At 33.5% G+C, this 25,745-nt stretch overlaps 1 pseudogene across 1 annotated transcript in view; it reads right to left on the bottom strand.

Moving 5' to 3' along the window:
* Positions 1 to 15,391: 15,391 nt before the first annotated feature.
* Positions 15,392 to 25,745, bottom strand: part of LOC148615412 (uncharacterized) — a 34,236-nt pseudogene continuing 23,882 nt past the window's right edge. Inside the window, exons 15-23 of the transcript XR_015923923.1 lie at positions 25,115 to 25,153; positions 24,911 to 24,982; positions 23,172 to 23,237; positions 22,955 to 23,026; positions 22,405 to 22,470; positions 20,699 to 20,734; positions 19,923 to 19,967; positions 19,535 to 19,667; positions 15,392 to 18,002 (exon numbers count right to left, since the gene is read on the bottom strand). The product of XR_015923923.1 is annotated as an uncharacterized LOC148615412 (transcript). The remainder of the gene's footprint in view (positions 18,003 to 19,534; positions 19,668 to 19,922; positions 19,968 to 20,698; positions 20,735 to 22,404; positions 22,471 to 22,954; positions 23,027 to 23,171; positions 23,238 to 24,910; positions 24,983 to 25,114; positions 25,154 to 25,745) is intronic.

Here is a 25,745-nt window from a genome sequence, read left to right as displayed (position 1 = left end):
TGTACAAATTCATATAGGATATGGTCATTCAGTGGACATAACATTGAAGACCTTTCGGAGGGGGGGGGCTTGGGCTGACATTTTTATCACGGAGGGGTTGTTATATCTTTGACATATACACTATACTTTTCTCTTTATATCACTAAAGTGACAAAACTGCAACAATCATTTTCAGTGCATGCAAACAATAGCCTTTTTATTACATTATATCTTATGTGTGCAAGCTTCTTAGTCTCGATCAGAAGTAGCAATATATATATTTTTTTAAAATCTACATTAACAAAACATCAACATTTTTTTACTTATCAGCCCACATCGTTTTGTTCGCAAAACATGCTACACATTCCAGACATATGCTAATTTATGAAAACATTTAAAACACACGTATCTTCAAGAACAGTATGATCTTTATGATTGGGACAGAAATGTGTAGTAATGTATAAAATATTTCATTTGATGTTTTCATTTAAATTATATAGTAAACACTATCATTAACACGTAGGCACATAGTGTTGTTTTTAAATCTTGTTATCCTATGAACAGAAAAGTTCAAATTTTGGGATAAGGATTCGAGAATAATAAATATTGCTCTTAACACATTTTGTTCTTGCACAAGGTTTTTTAATTTTTTTAAATATTGTTTGTGCTGCATGGTATTTATTTAGGCTTATTAAATCAAGTTTTAATCAATTTTCAGTTGGTCCTTTAACATTGACACTCAATGGTGAAATGGTTCTTTATGAAGACACAGAAACGAAATTCAGCTGTTTGACAACTGGAAACAGACCGATGTTGAGTGGTTTATAAATGACAAATACGTAAATAGCTGATCGACAGAAATCAAAATTTCGGACTTTGCAGATGAAACCTTTACAGTTATATCAGTGCTTAGGTTTCTCCCAAATTGCAAAGACAACAAAGGGAAGATTTCGTGTCATACATTCAACAGAACAAGCAATAGAAAAATTTCAAAAGAACATGAAATCGAAGTTTACTTTAGGTATTTTGTTAAATTTTATTTCCGATTTAATCAAATATTTTACTCTAAGATGATGTTAAGATTGGGGTTAAAAGATGAAGTTGGATCTTTGTATTGAAGATAAGGTCATTTTGAAAAGGCTCTACCTGACCTACAAAGACTTGGCAAACGAAGAAAACAAATTATTACAATATCAGAATCTAAAGTCCTCAAAAAACGCCAGGTTTATACGAATGTGACCTTAAAGTGTCTAAAAAGTATATGTTTCTTCAAAAAATTGTAACAACAAAATAACTGAATACTTATCCGATCCATAATCAATAGATATTACAACAGAGGAACAGCTGGTGCAACAATGGTCCTAATTTGGTACAGGCATTCCAAACGAAATGGTGGGTTAAATCTAGGTTTTACAGCACGCTGAACATCCCTCTTCCATTGTGGTGTGACTATACAGGTGGTGATTAAAAAGCATTTGCATACTCCTGATTCCGGAGTCTGTTACGCAGCCAAGGAAATCAGAGTACTTAGTACTTTCTCTAGTGTAGCGAATCAATTGTGAAATTTAAACAGCATGTGCAAGAGATGAAGTTATATTGCTGCACTGGTATGGAAAATTTATGATATTAAAAGTCGTCTCTTTTATCATAATTCTTAGTGCTGAGATAACCACCGTTGTCAAATTTGAGATGTTGGTCCAAAATAGATGCAGAATAAGCTTTTTCTATATTCTCCTTTATCTCAAGCTGTGGTAGATATATTGAAAGAGCACTCAAGGGAACCAAGGTTATAGAGGTAATCAAAAGAATGTAATCCAGGGACAAGGACCAGACATGGAAAACAGACATACAAAACAAAGAACATAAAGTAACTAAAATCATACATACAAAGTAACAAAAGTAAATGAGCAACTCGGACTCCACTAAAAACTGGGAGCATGGACCAGGTGCACCGGTAGGGTAAGCGTCCTCTGCTTTTCTATAAACACCCACCGATTTGTTCATAAAAAGTCAAGTCGGGGTAGACAAACGAGGAAAGGAAAACTTTGACCCGTTGAATACATCAGTTTTCATGATGCTGATGGATAGACTATAACGATCCACGAGTTCATGATGACGACCATAAAACTTCTGTAGTGATGGCTTCAATCTTGTAGCAACATAACCCTGTTCCAGAAGCCTATTTGTTAGAGTTCTAGCGCTATACAAAAAGTCTGCGTAGTTTCGGCAAGATCTGGCATAACGCATGAGTTGTGATATGAACACTCCATACGCAGGAGCCGAAGGGATGTTGCCTCAGATGAAAGGAAAGTTGACAATTCTGAATGAAAAGTCATCACGTTTGTCGTAAAGTTTGGTCAATAGTTTTCCTTTACCATCGATTTCTAAGTGTAGGTCAAAATATGAGGCTGACTTCACAGTGTCTGTAGTGTCCTTTATCTCAAGTTCTTTTGGGTAGATGCAATGTATCAAATCCCCGAAATTAGGATTGTTTAAAAATAACACGTCATCTATATAGCGGAATCTGAGATTGAAGGATCTAGCCAAACGATATTCTTCCTTTCTGATCAGATCAGCTATAAAGTCAGCCTTATAAGAGTGAAGGAATAGGTCAGCAAGTAAAGGAGCACAATTTGTTCCCATTGGAATGCCGACGGTTTGTTTAAAAACACGTCCACCACACTGGACAAATATGTTGTCGATTAAAAATTCCAGCATTTTGTAAACATCTTCCTCTGTATATTTGGAAGGTGATTTAGAATAATTTCTTACAAAGTATGAGGAATCTCTACCAAGAACTATATATTTGTATCTAGATGTACCATCTTTTTTGGAAAAACAACGATGTATAATGTTTTTAAGTCGGGATTTTAACTGAGTATGGGGAATAGAAGTATACAGTGTTGAAAAATCATAGGTTTTAATGCTATTATATTCAGATAATAGTCTTGAACTGATTGTATCCAAAAGATCTTTCGAATTTTTCAGGATCCACATTGAATTAATACCACTACGGGATTAACAAGTGTTGCGGTAGGACTGCAGACCTTCTTTGACAGTTGTGAGTATATGAGTTAAAAGTTTTGAAAGAGGTTTGGTGGTACATTTTGCAGATCCAGCTATGAAACGTTGTTTGTATAGATTCTTGTGAAGTTTAGGAATCCAGTACATAGACGGTAAATCACAATCATCGTCCTTGGTAGAGAGACCAAAAGAGGATAGCACAGATTTATGGTTTTCCACAATCTCTTTTTTGGAGAGGGTGGTAGCAGTGTAGGTCTTATCACTGCTATTATTTTCTACGTCTACTTCTGATAATAAACATTGGATATAAAACGTTTTGCAGACAAAAACAATGTTGTTTTGGGCTTTGTCTGCTGGTACGACAACATATTTGTCATGTATAGTAGACAATGTTTTTGTTACATCGGGGTCTTTGAAAACTGATGTAGTCTTGGCACTCATTGACCTACTTAAATCTTTCATTCGTTTCAAAATTAAAGACCTCACGGCCTTTAACCACTCTGACAGAGAATCAATGTCTTCTTGTTCTCGTTTTATCCATTTTCTTGCATAGTCCTCGACGGCATCCATAAGAACTTTAAAGTTATAATTCCAATTTATGGAGCGTGGTTCACGGTACTTGGGACCTTTAGAAAGGACATTACGCAGAGATTCGTTTTCGATTATGGTTAAATCTCCCGTAACGACGTGACCAGAAGGACCATATTTGCATGGAGAGGTTTTGCAAGAACAGTCAGGTGGTTTAGCCTTGAAGTCTTCAATCTCGAGGTTCTGCAATAGCCTTTTATAATTGAAAATTTTGGATGCGATGGGTGAAGTATAGGAATATGAAATAATTGGTATGGATTTGTCTTTGAAATATGGGGGAATTTTGTTGGTAACGTTTTTGTGATGGAGTATGTTAGCCAAATTAATTGTATCTATACCTTTGTTGACAAACGGTAGTGGAAGAAATGATCATTTTTCTTCATCTTGGCTTTTCACACAAACTGGTTTAAAGAGTCTATGCAAACAAATATCCAAAATGATGGCAACAAGTCTGTATAATGATGAGGTGGGGTCAGAAACAGGAGTGTCAAGACTTGTTTTGTAAAGGGAGTGTAGTAGAGTGAGAGGTATAGAATAAAGTTTGGTTCTAATGTGATGAAGTCCAAGAGGTTTTTGTATGAAAGGAAGGAGACCATCTATGGAGACATCACGTAACTTTAGTGACGTATATTGGCGATGGCCATGACTCCTTTCCCGTCTTGGATTTTTGTCAAATAAATTCATCACATTTATGCTATTGTTATATTGGCTTGAAAGGTTTCCTATACTTTTGATGTTGTCATTGCATTCGTAAGGTATTGCAGTACCTAGTCTGCGTATCCAGTAGTCCTCTCTTTCTCTACGAGTTTTTACTTAGAACGGGACTGTTCGTAGGATGGTAATTTTTTTCTAAAATACGAACTTTCATGGAGAGGATTGAATGATCTTGTTGATTAAAGTGTTGATAAATTGTCGGGAATTTGGTGGTGTTAATTCCCGAACGATGACCGCACATTCTTTTATTTAATCGTTCTTGCGTTTCTCCGACATGCATTAAACCATATAAGTTGCATTTTAATCCATATATTAGGTTTGTTGATTTGCAACTTAAGTCATCGTGACTTCTTGTATGGAAGGTTTTGTTTGTAAGGGAACTGGAGAAGTAAGGGTCGGTTATAAGAATGTTGCATGTTTTGCAGTTTTTAATACCACATTTTGATATGGTACAATGTGGTTCGTTATCGTTGTAGTCAAATATATCGTTTAAAGTGATAGAACATGGTTTGATAATTTTAAATAGTCAGAATGTTTGTACTGGAATAGATGGTCTGCAGACTGAACGTGTGATTGGGTACTTTTAGTTGAATTGGTCGGGGCACTTTCCATACCAGATGTGAGTGTGCTAAGATTCCCATCTGGGGACACCACATACTTACAAGACAACAGAGTGTCCGATCTGCTGTCAGGTTCGGACATTTTTATACTGAGCGACGTCCGAGCCAGTTTTTCTTTCATTCCTCTTGTTAAAACCATTAATTTTAAAAATTGTATTACTGGGTTGATGATACCCTCGGGGACAAAATCGATATACATTTGGATTGTGGAATATTTTCAGACTTAAAAGATGATGATACAGTGGATACTTATAAAGCAAGCAGCTTTTTCGTTATACTCTTGTAATTAAACTAAACTAAAGGTTTTTACGATTATTTGATGTTATTATTTAAATTGGTTCTTTTATTTATCGAATACTATAATTTCATAAGTATTTGATACACAGATGAACAGAGATGTATTGGAGAGTATGCAAGATGCACAACTCAACATTTCGACATTTCTTAATAGTTTAATAGTTTACTTACGGCAATTAAAAATTGACTCAAGTGTTGCTCTGATAAATCTTACTCAAGTGATGGGTTTTTTTTTTTTGTTTTTTTTTTTCGAAAACTCTGCGGGATTATCTTCCTTCTATAGCCGTGCCTATTTTACTGCATATAAACTTTTGAATTTCAAGCCTGTACACTATACTTCCGCATGACAAATTAATTCTGCGTGATCCTATTCAACAATTTTTCTATGCAAATCAGTGGACTAAAAGATGTGCTTAATTTGCATTATGTAAAGAAAACGTTTATTTTGTGAAAACAACACATTTGTTCTATCAAAAAGTACTCAGAGTCTAATGTTTGGAGTTTTGGCGGACAACATCTTTGTTTGACTTTCGAGGTGGGTATTTTAGCACACCGTTTGGATACCTATGGGCACACATTGTGCAGCAATCTTGGTTGATCTGTTTTAAGATTCGAACATTGCCAGATTTTAACAAGGTTTCATACAGCAAAAAGGGAAAAGAGAAGCCGAGTGCCTCAATACTAGTTTTCGCTATACAGGAAATGTATTACTTACATCTTATCAACCCAAATAAATTTGAGATTAAAGAAACAACTGATACACCTTATTCTGATTCATATATAGACATTGACTTTTACATAGATTATACAGGACGTTTGAAATCGAAAATATATGACAAACGTGACACTTTTGATTTCCCCGTTGAAGTAGTAATGACCCAGTAACTCAGTCTAATAAGTATATATTTCACACCTGATCTGCTACTGTTAGGCTTTTTATCTGTATACGGACTTTCTTTGTAGGGCAAGGAACCTATAAAATAAGCTTCTAAACTGGGTATGTTCAGCCTTTGTTGTTAAACTTCAGGGTTTGTGGTTGTAATCGCAATTATGTTAAGGACTTTAAAATTAGACAAAAAATGATTTGTTTCCTTTAAAATTATCCAAGGTAAGTTCTTTGTTTAAGTGATGTGACAAAATTTCTCAAACAATTGTATTGCTTAAAGGATGTTAATTACAATCATTAACATAAACCAATATATTTGTGTTGCATTTATGTACATTCAGTTACTCCTTCTTTGGGCTACTTCAATCTTTTAATTCAATTATAATTTACATATATGTAACATGCATTTTACGTTTCATTGGAAAAGGCTTGTTTCTCTGATTATAGATTGACGTATCAAATTCCGGATCATTCCTCAAAAAAGTAAACTGATTAAGACAAAAATGTCTATATTCATCAATTGATCACAATTTTGTCTTTGTTTGTTTGTTTGTTGGGGTTTAACGTCCGAGCAGGAATATTGCAGCTATATTCAGACGATGAACATGAAATTGATGATAAAATGAACATGAAATGATGTTGAAATGAAAAAGGGATGGGACACAAGGACAACAGGGTCGACAAATTTTGATTGCCACTGGAAATAGGGAGAGGTGGGTAGGGTCGGGCAATTTAGCCTCCTGTGGCGGAGGTCTATGGTTCCTACTCCACAATACCACAATAGGGTTCTTTCACGTGCGAGGAACGTGGCATCTTTCCCAACACGGTGCACCACTATGGTTTGCGGTCAGGTTTTCCGTATTATAGCCTGACAAACCCAGCATGTAACACGCCAGGGGTACCCTATTCCACCACCTGGGGCACACATCCCAGTTGCTCTGTGGGCAGAGCGCCCTAGCCCCCGGCTAGGGTTCTGACCACTATTTAGTCGCCTTTACGACAAGCTTAGCGCTGCTGCATGCCTATTCTTTTAACACCCGAACCTGCACGGGGCATCACAATTTTGTCATATCAACATTATGCCAAAGAGGGTTTTGCAAATAAACTAGTACAAAATCTAATTGAAAAGCCATGCTCATTGTATATTCCTTATTAGTTTTGGTAACTAATTAGCAGGAAAGAAGAGAAAATACATTTGAATGTACTGGTACACCACTTTTAGATAATATGTATTAAGGTCAATCACAATTTGTAGTTGCTAAAATCGATTTCAATTTGTTTATAAATATTGTAAAAAGGGAAAATCAAACAAATTTGTTGAAAATGTATTTAATATGTAATCAATAAGTAATCATTTTTATAGTACTTTTCCACCAAGTAATCGATGTCATGTGATTACATGTACTCATAAAATACAATGATTACTGATAACGTGTGATTACTTATGACAATGTAATCGATTACAGGTGATAACGATTACTGATTACGATTACTCAATCCCTGTATCTCATATGAGATATACGTTGTCGATTTTTCATTTATACAATACCATACGTCAAAAATTAAGCTAAAGTGTATTAAGGCGACAAACTGTTGTCTACCGATACACTGGAACGTTATTATTTAAAGTAAAGTGAGGAAATCCCCGACAAAAAGTCAGGGGAATAAAAAAAAATGACTTAAAATAGTCTCATGTTTGATCAGAATATCTGAATAAGTAAAATTTCGTTTTGGTATTTTAAAAGAAAACAGCTTTACAACACGCGAATTTTTAATATAGATTTTTTTCCCTAGTTTTGTAATTTAAGCATTCTTAAAGGTACAGAAAAAAAATATATAACAAATGAATTGCATGAATTGACTCTGAATCAGGGGTACAAGGAAATGTGTCTTAAGAGGTCACTTACTAAAGTCTTTATAGATATCAGTCCTCGGTTGAAAAATACTCAGTTTCTTCTAAAAAAATGAGTAACGATTGTTTTTGTAAATTTTTCCTTTTGCTGATGTGACCGCTAATTTACAGATTATGACATTATACCATGCCACTACTTATGAATCACCAGCGGTATATTCACGCCGCAATGGAAAAGGGAGTGAGTTTAGCGCGCTGTGAAATCTAGATTTAACCCACCATTTTGTTTGAAATGCTTGTACCAAGTCAGGACCATTTCGGTAAAGCTGTTCCGGTGGTGTAATATCTGTTCTGCCAGATTTGGTTTGGATTTGACTTGATTAAGAATTGGATAAGTGTTCGGCAATTTTGTTCTTACCTTTATTTGGTATCACAAGTACAACAGATATTGTTAGTTTAAGTAGAACGAAACTGATGTAAGGCTCTCAACAGGTCGAACTGCATTTGTAGTATGTAAATTCAAATAGAATGATACACCAGGATTTAAATTTACAAAATCGATATATTAAATTTTCCAATCTAAAAAAAGCAACAATATTAAAATAAAATATATTTTTTTATTTATGCCGACGAGTAATTTGGTATTAATTTTTCAAAGCTTTGTTTATCGTTTTCCTATTTACTGGAATAAAACAATTTATACAATATTTGTTTACTATATTTGTTAAAGCTTTAGTATTTTCACTTTCAGTAAGCAAAGTTGCATTCGGCAGAAGATTTTGAAGACACGTAAGTCAGGAAATGTATTCTATTTTCTCAATGGATGTTGTAGAATGAACGATTGGCCAACAAAAACATGAATACTAATACATTTGTATTCTAACTTATATACTCTACTTTTTACAATCAGAGGTTGACGTAGAAAATAATAGCAGTGATAAGACCTATACTGCTACCACTCTCTCCAAAGACGAGATTGTGGAAAACCATAAATCTGTGCTATCCTCTTTTGGTCTCTCTACCAAGGACGATGATTGTGATTTACCGTCTATGTACTGGATTCCTAAACTTCCCAGGAATCAATACAAACCTGGTGGTTTCATAGCTAGATCTGCAAAATGTACCACCAAACCTCTTTCAAAACTTTTGATGTCTATACTCACAACTGTCAAAGAGGGTCTGAAATCCTACCACAACACTTGTTAATCCCGTAGTGGTATTAATTCAATGTGGATCCTGAAAAATTCGAAAGGTCTTTTGGATACAATCAGTTCAAGACTATTATCTGAATATAATAGCATTAAAACCTATGATTTTTCAACACTGTATACTTCTATTCCCCATACTCAGTTCAAATCCCGACTTAAAAACATTATACATCGTTGTTTTTCCAAAAAAGATGGTACACCTAGATACAGATATATAGTTCTTGGTAGAGATTCCTCATACTTTGTAAGAAATAATTCCAAATCATCTTCCAAATATAAAATGCTGGAATTTTTAATCGACAACATATTTGTCCAGTGTGGTGGACATGTTTTTCAACAAACCGTCGGCATTCCAATGGGAACAAATTGAGCTCCTTTACTTGCTGACCTATTTCTTCAATCTTATGAGGCTGATTTTATAGCTGATTTGATCAGAAAGAAAGAATATCGTTTGGCTAGATCTTTCAATCTCAGTTTCCGCTATATAGATGACGTATTATCTTTAAACAATCCTAATTTCGGGGATGTGATACATCTACCCAAAAGAACTTGAGATAAAGGATACTACAGACACTGTGAAGTCAGCCTCATATCTTGACCTACACTTAGAAATCGATGGTAAAGGAAAACTATTGACTAAATTTTACGACAAACGTGATGACTTTTCATTCAGAATTGTCAACTTTCCTTTCATTTGTGGCAACATTCCTTCGGCTCCTGCGTATGGAGTGTTCATATCACAACTCATACGTTATTCCAGAGCTTGCCGGGACTACGCAGACTTTTGTATCGCGCTAGAAGTCTAACAAATAAGGTTATGTTGTTACAAGATTGAAGTCATCACTACAGACGTTTTATGGTCGTCATCATGAACTCGTGGATCGTTATGATGTATCCATTTGCACCATAAAAACTGATTTATTCAACGGGTCATAGTTTACCTTTCCTCGTTTGTCTACCCCGGACTTGACTTTTTATGAGCAACTCGGCGGGTGTTTCTAGAACAGCAGAGGACGCTTACCTTACCGGTGCACCTGGTCCATGCTCCCAATTTTTAGTGGAGTCCGAGTTGCTCATTTACTTTTGTTACTTTGTATGTATGATTTTAGTTACTTTATGTTCTTTGTTGTGTGTGTCTGTTTTCCATGTCTGGTCTTTGTCCCTGGATTACATACTTTTGATTACCGCTATAACCTTGGTTCCCTTGATTACTCTTTTATAAGTTTCAAAACAAAAAAGTAGTTTTTTTTACTTATTTATGTGATTTGGGAAGGGAATGGTAATGTAAAGGTGACTATAATAAATGAGGATTCATGGCGTTGTTATTATGAAGGGTAATAACAATACTACAGAACCGATAAAAGTCAGGCAAAGCCAAACAATAGTCAAAAAGGAAAGTCCATATCATAAATGGCAAAGATGGGATGAAGCGGGTTTTATAGCGATAGACCTCTCGCTTCAATTCCGGTTGTTTCCTGTATTTTGCAAAGTCAAAATAAGAAATCGTCTCGGTTGCTATATATTATAGTACTGAGATGACTGCTATCAGCGAAGTCGAGATGAAGGTCTAAAATGACGCAGAGGGAGCTATGTCAGTAGTCTCTTTATTTTTTCTTTCCATCGATCTTTAAGAGTAGGTGATGATATGAGGCTTACTTCACAGTGTCTGTGGTATCCTTTACCTCAAGGTTTGGGGTAGTTGCGATGTATAAAACTCCCGAATCTAGGATTGTTTGGTAGTCAAAACCTATCTTTATAGCGGAAGCTGAGATCAAAGGATCTGGCTAACCGATGATAATCTCTTGGAGAAGATCAGCTATGCAATGTGACAGCTTTCTTGTTACATATAATTTCATATCAGAGAAAAATAAGATCTACTAATTAATTTAAAAATGGTCATTTGGTATTCTGTAGAAGAATGACCATTAAAACGTGAAGTGGACATTGCCACGTGATAATACCCGGTCATTTCCACACACCAGCTTCTGATTTTTCAATGAATAAACAACACGGTTGTTGCTTTATTGACGACATTTGCTTATCAATTGACTACCTATTGGAAGTGATATATGCGTCAACATTGAACATTTTCTAAACATCGTCTGCAACCGAGGCATTATCCAATTGTTATTGTTATTGTATTGTTATTATTTTCAGGCCATATCACTGTTTCCTTGGCAAGCAACTATTCTAACGATCGTTATTAAACAAGAAGCTATAAATGTGGCTGATTGGTTGCATTTGTTTCATGACCTCATTTTATCAATAAATTTCGTAACCTTCATTACGTTAATTGGTGTCTCAAATTTTCGGACATGAGACATAAATTACCTATTATATAGCGGAAAGTTTGACACGGGAACAACTGTTTGTGGAGTACTCCAAAAAGACGTAAAAAGTGATATTCTGAACAGAAGAGAGAACATTTTAATGCATTTTCAATATGTATTAGAAATGGGCAGTTAAATCCTGTTTATTTTGGCTGACATTTTCATCCCGGTGGTTTTTTTTTATTTATTTGAAATATACACCACACCTATTATCGTTATATTATTTTGTAGAAACTACACATCCGGACAAATCTGCTTCAGTTGATGGTTATGTTAAACCTAATGATATTACAGGTTCTAAGGAAAAACAAGGCATTATTTTTTTTATTTTTTTATGTTGTTTTATTGTTGTGTTTGTGTTATAGTTTTGGAAGGGGTTTCTATTTGTATTAATTATGTTACTGAATAACTCGAACACCGGTGATAGTTTAAGCCTCATTCACAAGAAGCTAATATAGGTGAATTGAAAAAAAAAACAAAATTAAGAAATATTAATTTCATATAGGATGACTCTATTCTGAGTTTCCTTTTTTGCTGAGGTATAATGTAATAGGCAGTATCACATATTTAGCCTAGTAAGTCAATACACGTATAATTGTGTTAGTTTTTCCATACTGTGTGTGTTATTGGAATGGGCCTGACGCGTTGGGCTGAGGCGCAGCCTATATAGGAAACCATTTATCTTTTGGGAATTAATTATTGTTATATTTATATCTAAACATTGGTTTTGTCCGTATGTACATCGTTGCTATAGCAACAGTTTTCACAGTCATAGATTTTGTCTTCTCCTAAGGCTCTTTTCCTATTGCACTCTTAGCCTTTAGAACTTTTATTATCTAGTGCATTATGTATTACTGTAACAATACTATGTTACCTCTTTAAAAGTTATTATTAATTGATAATTGGTTCATTTTTAAACAGAATACGTTATTTTCTAGGTGCAAATAATGAACTTCAAAGTCTATCATTTCCATACACAAGTGCAACTAACCACAGAATTGCAGGTTAGTCTCAAATTTGTCAAAAATATATTCTTAACAAGATCTTTTTTCCTGGAATGTCAAAAGTCAGCAGTCTTATCTCACAACGAAAAATTGTCATTATTATTCCATTTTATGTCTTAAATGAACAAAAATCTTGTGTAAGACAATCAAATGGTGGCTAAAATTACTATCATATTGTGGTTTTTAAAATCTCTGTTTTTAAGTTTCGTACATGCTGATGGAGTAATATCCGTCAAACTTGCACATCTGGATCTAATATTTTCTTTAAACTGTAGCCATAAAGAACGTACTTATTGACATACAAAAAATAAATGTACCAAAATTTTCTTTGTTTCAAACCAATATCTGCATTTTGATAATAAACTGTTTATGTACAAAATTCGTAGACTTAAAATAAGTGTTGTATTGTAATGATTGCTGTTTAGTGCTAGATATTGTTTTGAATAAATCTGATAATGGACATGCCAATTTTCATTTCTGAGATCTAAATCTCTTATCCATTTTGCCCGTGATCTTGAAGGAGATGCATAAACTTATCAACAGAATGTTGTTAAATGGTCTCACAACTTTACAACTTTATGGTTGATACTTACAAGTAATATATGTTTGTTGACTATACTGTCAAGTCTGTTAACTTCATTATCCAATAAACGTTTCCTCCATGTTTGTGGAATAGCATACATCAAGCTTAGAAAATAATGGTTATATCATATTTTATTTTAAAGTCTTGCCATGAGATACTTCCCGCTTTCCCTAACCAAATCATCAATAAAAAATATATCTGGTTCTGTAAAGCAAGACAATCGGATTGTTCTACCACAAATCTTTTCCCTAAAATAAAGTTAAAATATTTTTAGGGCTGCGGTCGAACCTTTTGTTATAGATGCCCAAATGTTTATAATATTTCTCTAAAATGGATTAAATGGTCTGTACGGACTTAAAGTGTACCCCAGTGTAATACTAAAATCTTTCTTGGCCAAAGTTGTCTAATTTATCAGCAACTATACCTTCCAAGGGGCAGTATTATTAGGATCCAGGATTTTCAGTGCTAAAACGTTCGGAAAGGTGCGCATTGTTTAGGATACAACTTTTTTTATGAAAAGTTATAAACTAATGAATTATAGATGGACAAAAACCAATGAACTCTAGAGACTTATTGATAAAATTCAGCTCAACAAAATAAAATGCTTTTTCAAAGTCTAAAGGCATTAAAAGACCCAGGATTTCATTTTCGTCACACTTTTCTATTAAATCATATATCAATTTTGTACACTCGCCTATATATCGTCCTTTCATAAACCCCATCTGAGTATTGGTAATATGTTTTGGTAAGACCTTTTTAAATCTGAAAGCAATTGCGGGAGAATAAATCTTGTCAATATTCTTAACTGAAATTGGACGAGTTTTTTTTTAAATAAAATTTAGATTTGCCTTCTTTAGGTAGGCATGTAATAACACCTTGTCTCTGAGACACAGAGACTACCTCTATTTTTGTGTTTTTTAATATATCTGTCTAATTCATAACCTCAGAACCATTTTCCATTACCAGTTTTGTTTTTTTTTTCTGTTTTTTGTTTTTTGTTTTTTTGTTTTTTTGTTTTTGTTTTTTGGGTTTTTTTTGTGAAACGTCTTTTTCTCAAGGTTACAGAAGTAGTTTTAGTTCGTACTTCTATACCATTACACGTTCCATTTTGCCTTTGTTCCCAGAATAATACCCGGTATTTTTTCTTCTCTTATAGTTTGTAAAAAACTAAAATACAACTTGTGAGTTATCTATTATTTTAACAAAAAATAAAGATAGAAAGTGTTTTATCGTATCTCGGTATGTCAATATAAAATTAGTATTTTCCATTACAATCATTGTCATGAATTATAATTGTACATACAATTGGTTTTACTACAGATACTTGTCCATCGTCTTTGCATACATCTGGTCAATCAATCAACAACGAGGGTGAATCACACAACCAAACCGGTAAGATTGAAATACAATAAATGCAAACGTACAAAAATTTACTAAACACATCATTCATACCTTAAGTTATTATTATATGCACGTTTGGACAACGTTTCCTTCTTCCTTATTTTTAGTGTAAGACTTAGATATGACATTATAAAACTATAAAATAAATCATTAACTTATTTAAATGAAAATAACGAATACCAACATGTGTAACAAACCAGCAGCATGTGATTCTGACTAGCAGGCCAGCAGCCAGGTAATTCTAGAGGTAACGACGAATCCTACGTGTTATAATTTTGCTTTTAATTTTAACCGACTCTAACAGAAAAAGAGCAAGTACTCTGTCGTGGTGAATACAGCTTGTCTTTTGTCATATTAGTTAAAGTGTATATATTATTGTATTCTGTATCGATCTCAAAGAGTAATCAACGGAACCAAGATTATAGGGTAATCTAAAGAATGTAATCCACGGACAAAGACTAGACATGGAAAACAGACATACACAACAACGAACATAAAGTAACTAAAATCATACATACAAAGTAACAAAAGCAAATGAGCAACTCGGACTCCACTAAAAACTGGGAGCATGGACCAGGTGCACCGGTAGGATAAGCGTCCTCTGCTGTTCTAGAAACACCCGCCGAGTTGCTCATAAAAAGTCAAGTCCGGGGTATACAAACGAGGAAAGGAAAACTATGACCCGTTGAATAAATCAGTTTTCATGGAGCAAATGGATACACCATAACGATCCACGAGTTCATGATGACGACCATAAAACTTCTGTACTGATGACTTCAATCTTGTAGCAACATAACCCTGTTCCAGAAGCCTATTTGTTAGAGTTCTAGCGCTATACAAAAAGTCTGCGTAGTTTCGGCAAGCTCTGCCATAACCAATGAGTTGTGATATGAACACTCCATACGCAGGAACCGAAGAGATGTTGCCTCAGATGAAAGGAAAGTTGACAATTTTGAATGAAAAGTCATCACGTTTGTCGTAAAGTTTGGTCAATAGTTTTCCTTTACCATCGATTTCTAAGTGTAGGTCAAGATATGAGGCTGACTTCACAGTGTCTGTAGTATCCTTTATCTCAAGTTCTTTGGGGTAGATGCGAGGTATCAAATCCCCGAAATTAGGATTAATTAAAGATAATACGTCATCTATATAGCGAAAACTGAGATAAAGGGTCTAGCTAAACGATATTCTTTCTTTTGGATCAGATCAGCTATAAAGTCAGCTTCATAATAGTGACGGAAAAAGACAGCAAAAGTTAAATCCAAATTCAACAGATTTTTATAGTTCATTTTATTGTAGCATTTTCCTACCACTGCCCCAGGAAAGGGGTTCGAGCACTCATAAAACATGTTTAACTCTGCCACATGATTGATGTGCATGTTCCGAGCCTGGAACACGCAGTCCAGTGGTTGTCGTTGTTTTGTTGTTTCACTTCAGCTTGCTTTACGGTATGGGTTTTGCCCATCATTGAAGGGCTTGTAGAATTTTAATTGTTCGTTGCTTGGCTCTGGTGGTTGACTGTATTAATATTTGACAAGAGTAATTTTTGTTAAGCAGTAACGATAGAAACAAAGGAAGGAGAAACGACACACAACACATTATATGAACTAACATAATGTAAGCATTTAAGGGTGTAAATAATTTATCTTCCTGTATTATGGTACACATGGTCCGATGGAAAAGTGTGGCGAAAACAGTCGTCTTGTTTTCTGATCACGTACTTGGTAAACCTTTGGATATAGGCCATCTCGTTTCCACGTTAAAATGACTAAGTTAACTGAACCTATGAATCACTTGTTGTCATTTGATGATCATTCAGAAAGTAAAGATTCAGAAGACACTAAAGCAAAATATCCACCACCACCACAGAAACCAAAAGTGCCATATTTTGATACTCCAGCGCATTAGGCGACTTCGACAAAGAAAAATGTGTGAGTAAATGATAGTTTCGTTAAAAATCTCTTTTTTTCTAAAACATTTGTTGTCAACACATTACAATGCATTGGAAAACATGTCTAGTTTCCAAAATACGAAAATACCAATCTGATTTAAAAAATTTCGGTGTTATACACGTGTGCAGATTACATTTCATCGGGAGCATTTTAACCAAGCACAAAGGAGTGTCGAATGGGAACTAAGGGTTATAAATCCAAATAAGAAGTAGAATTCTGCAGAAAGAACGTCAACCGTCCTCATAACAAGGAATAAAACCTGGGAAATGTTTTACGCGTAAAAGTATATTATGTCAATATAGAGAAATTCGGTTATAATGCTTTTACCGACAACATTGAACTAAGCATCAAAACAATTGTATAAAAGTATATCATGTCAATATAAAGAAATTTGGTTATAATGCTTTTACCGACAACAAAAAACGAAGCATCAAAACAATTGTATATTATGTTATAAGAGCTTTTCTCCATAGATTTCAATTGTCTTTATTACAGTACTCGGACATCTAATCTTGTCTCCTTCAATAAAAGGTCGAAATCAATTTTATCCAGTTTAAAACCACATTAACAGCCTTTTTTTTTATTTTAGTGAGAGCAAAGATACGATTTTATAGTTAACAATCAAAGAGAAGATGAATAACTTTTCGTTACCATTGTATCATAAACAAATGGGTAAAAATTACCCTCGCCTCATAACATGATTTTTTATATATGTATAAGTAAAGATGTATATTAGTATAATGTTATCTTGACATCTTAAACTTGCATATCATTGCAAAGCTTGGAAAATGAGGCTTTCAAAATCATTATGCTAATAGTACGATGATCGTAGATATTCTTCACAAAATTTACTTGAATAAATAACACAGAAAATCCACATTTTTTTTACCTTTTCTACTAACTGAAAGCATGGATGTAAATTACTCACACATATAAACAATATTCACTCATTTTATAGTAAATTACAAATAAGATTTTAATGTACATATTCTCAGCTTTATTTTGACTTCTTTTGATCAGATTAGGTTCAGCGTGTTTTGGTACTACATTGGCCACTTGACGTGGAAGTGGTTAGTGAGACCTTATACCTTATTACAGTTATTGCCCTTTAAAATCAAAGTTGCTTATTTGTGGTGTATTGCTTATAGCTTAAAAAACCTGATGAAATGATCCTTATGACAAGATGTTGCAAGCTATATCATGCTGAGAATGCCCCAAATCAACCATTTATTTCAAATAAGGAAAGGGGGCACGGCACAAGTTCTCCCGCAAAAGCAATACTTCAAATATGTATGCATTCCCACTAAAGAAGCAGAGAAATCTGTTACGAAAATTTCCATATTCCATTATTTAAATAATACTCACTTGTACTATTTTAAAATAAGGTAGTATATTTTATTATACTTTTTTATTATTTACACTTAAGACTACAGGAAAGGCACTAGTATGAATAACTTAATACCTAAATTTCACCTTTAACCATTAAGAATGATACACATTTTAGTTTCATGACTATACGCTTTCCTCACTGTCATCAATATCCATAGGAATAGTCTCTTCGATTTCACTGAAAAAAAAAATCGCTGGTTTTTTTTCACTGTTTGTATGAAGTAAGAATAAACTTAAAATTACAAAACAAAATGTGACCCATGAAGAAATACTGTGATTAAATTGTTTTTCTTGGAGGACAAAATTTCAGGGGTTTAGTTGCTAGTGCAGAAACACAAAATTGGAATTTCAAAGTACAATAATTCCCATTAATTCCATCCGGTCAAGAAGTGTGTAACAAATACCATATAAAACATTAAACATCCTCTTTCTTTGTTTTTAATTAAGCTGTGCACTTATATTCTTTTTAGCTAGCTCTTTATGGGCAGTTAAATCACCTTCCAGTGTTAAAAATTATGCAAAGAAAATTAAATGAAAGAATCAAGAGGATGTCTTAGAATTTTTTTTCTTGGATAAAAATTCCTTGCGCTCATATCAATTTTATTAAACTATATCCAGTAGTTTCAGAGGTGAAGTTATTTTTAAGTCATATCATGAAAATTAGCAAAAAAAACATCGAAAAAAGACAATAACTTCAACATGTATTAACATAAATTTGACCACAGATAAATCTCATAATGTTGAACATTTTACCACGTCAAAATTACACCTTTGGAAATAACTGCGAAAAACTTCTGTCTGACCCCTATGTTCAATGTTTAGCAACGGTGGCCATGTCTATCGTTGAATCAAAAATCCCCACCTCAGTTCTATTTAGAACAATCTACGTAAATTCATGGTGATTTTTAGATACCTATATACCTCCCATTACCGAATCAATTTGTCGCCAAAGAATATTCTCGGATTCTTTTTCAGTATAAGCCTATATTTGTACCCCACTGGCTCAAAAGGCCAAGATTTCTGTGACTCAATTGTTTGACCGTCTAAGTCTTCCTGGGATAGGTTGTGTGAACTAACTAAACATATTCAGGTATTATCATGTAACCAAATATCTCAGATTTCCAGTGATATCAAAAAAGATACGGTAGCACTTAGAGTTTGTGGGGTAAAATGAAAAAAATGTACCCATACCCCGCCGAAAAATCGCTTAAATTGATATATTTTTTTCAATGTCAAAACCCCTAAAGTATTTATGCTTCACTAAAAATAATTATTTGGTATTTTCTGTTTAGTATAATCACAATTTATAATTCCGGGGTTCTTTTGATAAATTTTGCCGATTTTCGCAGTCCAAACATGCAAAAAACGGGATTTTCGAATGTTCTGTAAAAATCAGATAAATTCTACTCTACAAGTTATTGCTCAACTGAAACATCCCAAATTTGGTATATTTCCGACATAAATAACCCACAAAAAAAAAGTAATTTTCAAGAAAGAATTTTTCAAAAATGGGAAAAGTATTACCCCTAACCCAAGAAAACTGGTCCCAGTATCAAACAGAATTCTCATTCACATCATATCAACAGTGTAGGACTGTAATATTCTGAAATTGGAGGTACAAGGAAACCTAAAAATCATATTTTGGTTGATGAGTGGGGTGCACGGGGGTTATTTTAGCCCACGTACTATTTAACATCATAGAAATCTTACTCATTGTTGTATTCATGACAATTCCATAACGCTGGGGTGTCGAAATAAGGCTCTTTAGGTTTTGACGCTGGTGCTGGATATTTTGCCCGAGTCTCTCCCATGCCAACAATTTCCTTTGGCGCTGTTACCGATTCTTAATATAGAAAGATTTATGTTACTTTATTGATGGATCTATTTGTAAGATTCCGGGAGATGTTATGAAAGAAAAGACTGGAAACAAAATTACCATTAAAATACCGATCTAAATACTATAACTAACCTACAATATATTTCAATAGAATTTCGAATAAACCATCTTTCAAAATAGATATTCTGCTACTACTTTTACATTATGACATTTGTGTTTAGAATTAATTCTTTTTTTTAAATTATTATCAATAAAACTTACCTTTGTCACCATTTCCTTCAAAACTGTCATCTTCATAATCGTTTTCTACAAAGAGAAACATTGTTTTCTTTCAAAATGTGATAGAGAATGCTACATGTTACATTTACGCCCACTATGGACATGTTGTGATAGAGAATGCTACATGTTACATGTACGCCCACTATATACAAAATGTGATAGAGAATGCTACATGTTACATGTACGCCCACTATGTACATAATTAGTACATAAGTAACGTGTCGTCTTGGACTATTTTCTTTCTTCCTTAACTTATTAAGAGTTAATATTCGAGTTCAATTTTATTCAACAAAGTTTTCCCTATGTAAGAAAGCATTGTCAATATGCTTATTTGCAAATTCTGTTTTCCTTACATGATTCTCACTCACTTAATAATTATGTGAACAGAAAGATGAAATGAAATTGCTACTGACAGTGTACAATTTTTGCAAAAAAATTCTATTTTTAAATCGAATTTTCATTAATTTTGTTTAAATAGAATTTAAAGAACAACTTATTTGCTAGCAACACACTTTCGCACTATAATTAATAAGAGTACTCAAGGGAACCAAGGCAATAACGGTAATCAAAAGAATGTAATCCAGGGACAAAGACCAGACATGAAAAACAGACATACACAACAAAGAACATTAAGTAACTAAAATCATACATACAAAGTAACAAAAGTAAATGAGGAACTCGGACAATAAAAACTGGGAGCATGGACCTGGTGCACCGGTAGGGTAAGCATATTAGGTAAAGAAAATGTAAAAAGTTACCTTTAGCATCTTGGTGTTCCGAATCATCACCGATGGCTATGAAAAAAAATTCAATACAGTCTTATTCATCCTTTCAAAACATAAAACCTTTTTTTGACAAATCTTCACCGATGGTACCTTACATTTGTCTTGTTCATATTGCATGACCAAGCCATTACACATGGGCTTTTTATTTTAATCGCTTAATTGATACCTCGCAAATTGTAAGCATGAAAAACGTAGCACATACTTTGATAGTTGCTAACCTAAGGGAGTCCAGCTTTTTATGGATTCCGTGGTATTTACTAAGTTTTTATTATTTCAACTATAGTATGTTACTGGAAAAAATGAAAATTTGTAAATAGCCAAACTGATATATAATAACCAAAACAATATATACAAAATAGTAAATAGTTTTCTGACTAGTCCTGGTGCTAATTGGCAACGACTAGGTTTATCAGAAGTATATGCCGCATATTCTCAGTGTTGCATTTTTTAATTAGTATAATACGTTGTTTTTGCAAGTGAAAATGACAAACAGTACCTTTAAGCATTTTAACTGTCATTGTTTTGCTTTTGTAAGAAGCCACGAATGTTACATTACGCACTGAATACAGTGATAAACTATACAGAAGTGTGATGGAGCAGACCACACCTTGTACTTAAAAACTATACAGAAGTGTGATGGAGCAGACCACACCTTGTACTTAAAAACTATACAGAAGTGTGATGGAGCAGACCCCACCTTGTACTTAAAAACTATACAGAAGTGTGATGGAGCAGACCCCACCTTGTACTTATAAACTATACAGAAGTGTGATGAAGCAGACCACACCTTGTACTTATGAACTATACAGAAGTGTAATGAAGCAGACCACACCTTGTACTTATAAACTATACAGAAGTGTGATAGAGCAGACCCCACCTTGTACTTATAAACTATACAGAAGTGTGATGGAGCAAACTACACCTTGTACTTATAAACTATACACAAGTGTGATGGAGCAGACCCCACTTTGTACGTATAAACTATACAGAAGTGTGATGGAGCAGACTACACCTTGTACTTATAAAATATACACAAGTGTGATGGAGCAGACCCCACTTTGTACGTATAAACTATACAGAATGGTTTTATATTGCTGTTGCGATAGCAAGTTACCTTTGTTAGTTTCTCCAGTTAAAAAAAGATAATATCAGCCCTCGAAAAATGGTTCTTTTGTCTTTTCTTAGAATAATTTATGATGAATAAATAGCATTTTTCAATTATACATATTCTTCATTTTACAAAAACTTCAAATAATTTTTAGTTCTCACAATTTTTTTTTAATTTTCTGATTAAACAGAAAACTATATAAAAATAATTTTTAAGAAGTCTTTATTGGGCGAGTCATGTTTCTCACAAAACGAATAAACAAATACACATTCTCATTTACTATATAGCAACAAAATCTGATAATATGTCAGTGTTGAAAGGTTCAACTTTTTTGTGCTATATTTCATGGTGATTCGTTTATTGTGATAAATAGGATCAAGTATATGTATTAACATTACAATCAGCATTGAGTGGTCTATATCCATTCTTTTTATTATAAAATTCAAATATTAGTGTTTGTATTTTCATTTAACAGAAAAAAACCTTTTTAACAATTTATATTAAGAGAAATTAATAAAGGTTGGATATGATTTCATTAATGTGAAAACGTACTAATAACCTTTCAGTTTACCTTGATGTTTGTGATTTCTCACACTTGCGTACGGTATAGAAACCCCGTTGCTTATAAATTCTTCATCTGAATAAAGGAAAATGTTCTATATGCAAAAAGGCACAGTAAAAATCATTATAGAAAATAGTATTAAAATGTTCCGCTATAATAGCATGTTATATAAAAGAGTAATGGATATCTTCTTATTAGATTATTTTCCTACTTTATACTATTTTCTTATTTTAAGTAGAAAAAGCCTATGATTTTTTTTAATTAAGCAATTAAGCTTTAGAAAATATGACTTCTTGGTGGGAACGAGATATCCGGCTGAAGACTAAAGGGTATCGTGTGTCATCCACACGGAATTTTTGAAAATGATTCATCTTTACTTTATCTATAATTTGTTTTATTTTTGACAAATATTAGTGATTTTTGCTCCTTTTTGAATTAAACTTGCTAAATTGATAAATGTAAGCACAACTTAAACAGTCTAATTTTTTATCTGTAAGTCGTTTTAATATAATATATACAAATTCAAGCATGTTCAGAGAGAAAGACAATCCTTACTCACCAGGTTCCATTGGTGTTCGTGGTACCGATTTAGACACACAATCTGCAGAATCAGTACGTGTCGTTTCAGGATCTGAAAAAAAAATTATTTAAAGTCGACTTTATTTATTGTTTCAGTCATCAGAAAACAAACTCTCTGCTTTTTACCTTAAGGATATCAGTAGTGGTTTAATATTAGTTCATTAATGTGATAGCTATCTTATAACCTTTCAGTTTACCTTGATGTTCGTGGTTCTTCACACTAGCGTACGGTATAGAAACCCCGTTGCACGTATATTCTTCATCTGAATAAACAGAAGAAATGTTTTTCATGCAAAAAACACAGCAAAAACATTACCGAATTATTATCGCTATAATAACATTTTATATAAAAAAGAGTAATGGATATTTTTTTAGATTATTTTTCTACTTTTTATACCTTTTACTTATTTTAATTAGAAATAAAAGTCAATATTTTTGTGCAATTAATTTATTGACATGCATACTATCAACAACTATTGGGAATAAAGATACGTGTAAAGGAATCTCCGATATAAATGCATAGCTGTCAGAAAGTCAAAACTAGCGATTGTCCATCATTTAAAAAAAATCCACAGAAAGTATCTAAAGACAGCGTGATTTTAATCAATCCTAATTTCGGGGATTTCATACATCGCATCTGCCCCAAAGAACTTGAGATAAAGGATACTACAGACACTGTGAGATCAGCCTCATATCTTGACCTACACTTAGAAATCGATGGTAAAGGAAAACTATTGACCAAACTTTACGACAAACGTGATGACTTTTCATTCAAAATTGTCAACTTTCCTTTCATATGTGGCAACATCCCTTTAGCACCTGCGTATTGAGTGTTCATATCACAACTCATACGTTATGCCTGAGCTTGTCGAAACTACGCAGACTTATTGTATCGCGTTGATTGAAGACATCACTACAGAAGTTTTATGGTCGTCATCATGAACTCGTGGATCGCTACGGTGTTTCCATCTGCGCCATGAAAACTTATTAGTTCAACGTGTCATAGTTTTCCTTTCCTTTCCCGTCTACCCCGGACCTGACCTTTTATGAGCAACTCGGCGGGTGTTTCTAGAGTAATCAAGGGAACCAAGGTTATAGCGATAATCAAAAGAATGTAATCCAGGGACAACGATCAAACATGGAAAACAAACATACACAACAAAGAACATAAAGTAACTAAAATCATACATACAAAGTAACAAAAGCAAATGAGCAACTCGGAGTCCCCTAAAAACTGAGAGCATGGAAACAGCAGAGGTCACTTGCCCTACCGGTGCACCTGGTCCATGCTCCCAGTTGTTAATGGAGTCCGAGTTGCTCCTTTGCTTTTGTTACTTTGTATATATGATTTTAGTTACTTTATGTTCATTGATGTGTATATATGCTTTCCATGTCTGGTCTTTGTCCCTGGATTACATTCTTTCGATTACCGCTATAACCTTGGTTCGCTTGATTACTCTTTATCAACCACAAGAACTAAAAAATTGTTGTTAAACGGCAAGCAACTTCTAATGATTGATAACTTAGTGATGCATCCTTATTTTTTTTGTATATATTTTAAGAGTAAACCTGTCTGTGTAATATCAAACCAGAACACAAAGCAATTAAACCTCTAGAATATAAGACTTTTGTGGGCACGGGAAATCCGGCTGAAAACTAAAGGACATCATGTGTTATCCACACGGACTTTTGAAAATGATTCATTTTTACTTTGTCCTAAAAGTAATAATGGGCGACACATTTTCAAAAAAAAGCTAGGATATTTTTTTTTTAATTTTTGACAAATATTAGTGATTTTTTTTCCTTTTTAAATACAACTTGCTATGTTGCAAAATATTAGCACAACTTAAACAGGGCTATCTTTTATCTGTAAGACATATCTTAATAGATAATAGAAATTCAAGAATGTTCAGGAAGAAAAATAATTCTTTCTCACCAGTTTCCATTATTGTTCGTGGTACCGATTTAGACACACAATCTGTATAATCAGGAAGTGTCGTTTCAGGATCTGAAAAAGATTTGTTTCAATCCACATGAAGAAAACTGAAAGTCAGATTAAAAATGAAATACGAAAAACAAGGGAAAGATAAACAAACAGAAACTTACATGAATCAAAAATCGAAATTATTGATAAACTTACCTTCATAATCTAAGTTTTCTGCCTCACCATGAATTTCATCTGGAAGAGATAGAATTTCCTATTAAATTTGGTCGTGTGCTATACAATTTTTACATGTACTATGTAGCAATTTTCTCTCTCAGTCACATTATACAAATGTAACTACGGTTTCTACCTGGATTATCATTTGCAGTTTTGAAAACTTTGGAAAAAAATAGTTCCGTTCAGACGAGTCAGTTTACTTCATATGTCCGTCGTAGAAAACAAATGAAAGACAGAATGCGTGGATGTGGTCTATCTTATTGCCAATGAATGTAATAAGAAATTTAAGTCTAAAATTTATGTAAAATAAATACAAATGAATTTTCTAATGAAGAGTTCATATTGTGATAATAAAATGCGGGCATACCTAAGTGACATAAGATACATTAAAATCCAAGTACATGGCTTAAAATTGAAAGTATGAAACAAAGCAGATCAACATACACAATGTTGCGAGCCTAATAAAATGTAATTACTTATATAAATGAAGATAAAAACAATAGACATCAATTACAAAAAATAAAGCACTAGCATTATAACAAAAACGGGAGTAACACACAGTGCTCCGGGAGTATAAGAGGGTCCTGTTTCGTCAGAAGCACCCGTCAGA

The sequence above is a fragment of the Perna viridis genome, chromosome 6, assembly GCF_037379345.1.
Source record: "Perna viridis isolate PV_CMFRI_1.1 ecotype Kerala chromosome 6, ASM3737934v1, whole genome shotgun sequence".
Lineage (NCBI taxonomy): Eukaryota > Metazoa > Mollusca > Bivalvia > Mytilida > Mytilidae > Perna > Perna viridis.
Note: the sequence above shows the minus strand (reverse complement) of the source record. Positions and strands in the feature narration are given on the sequence as shown.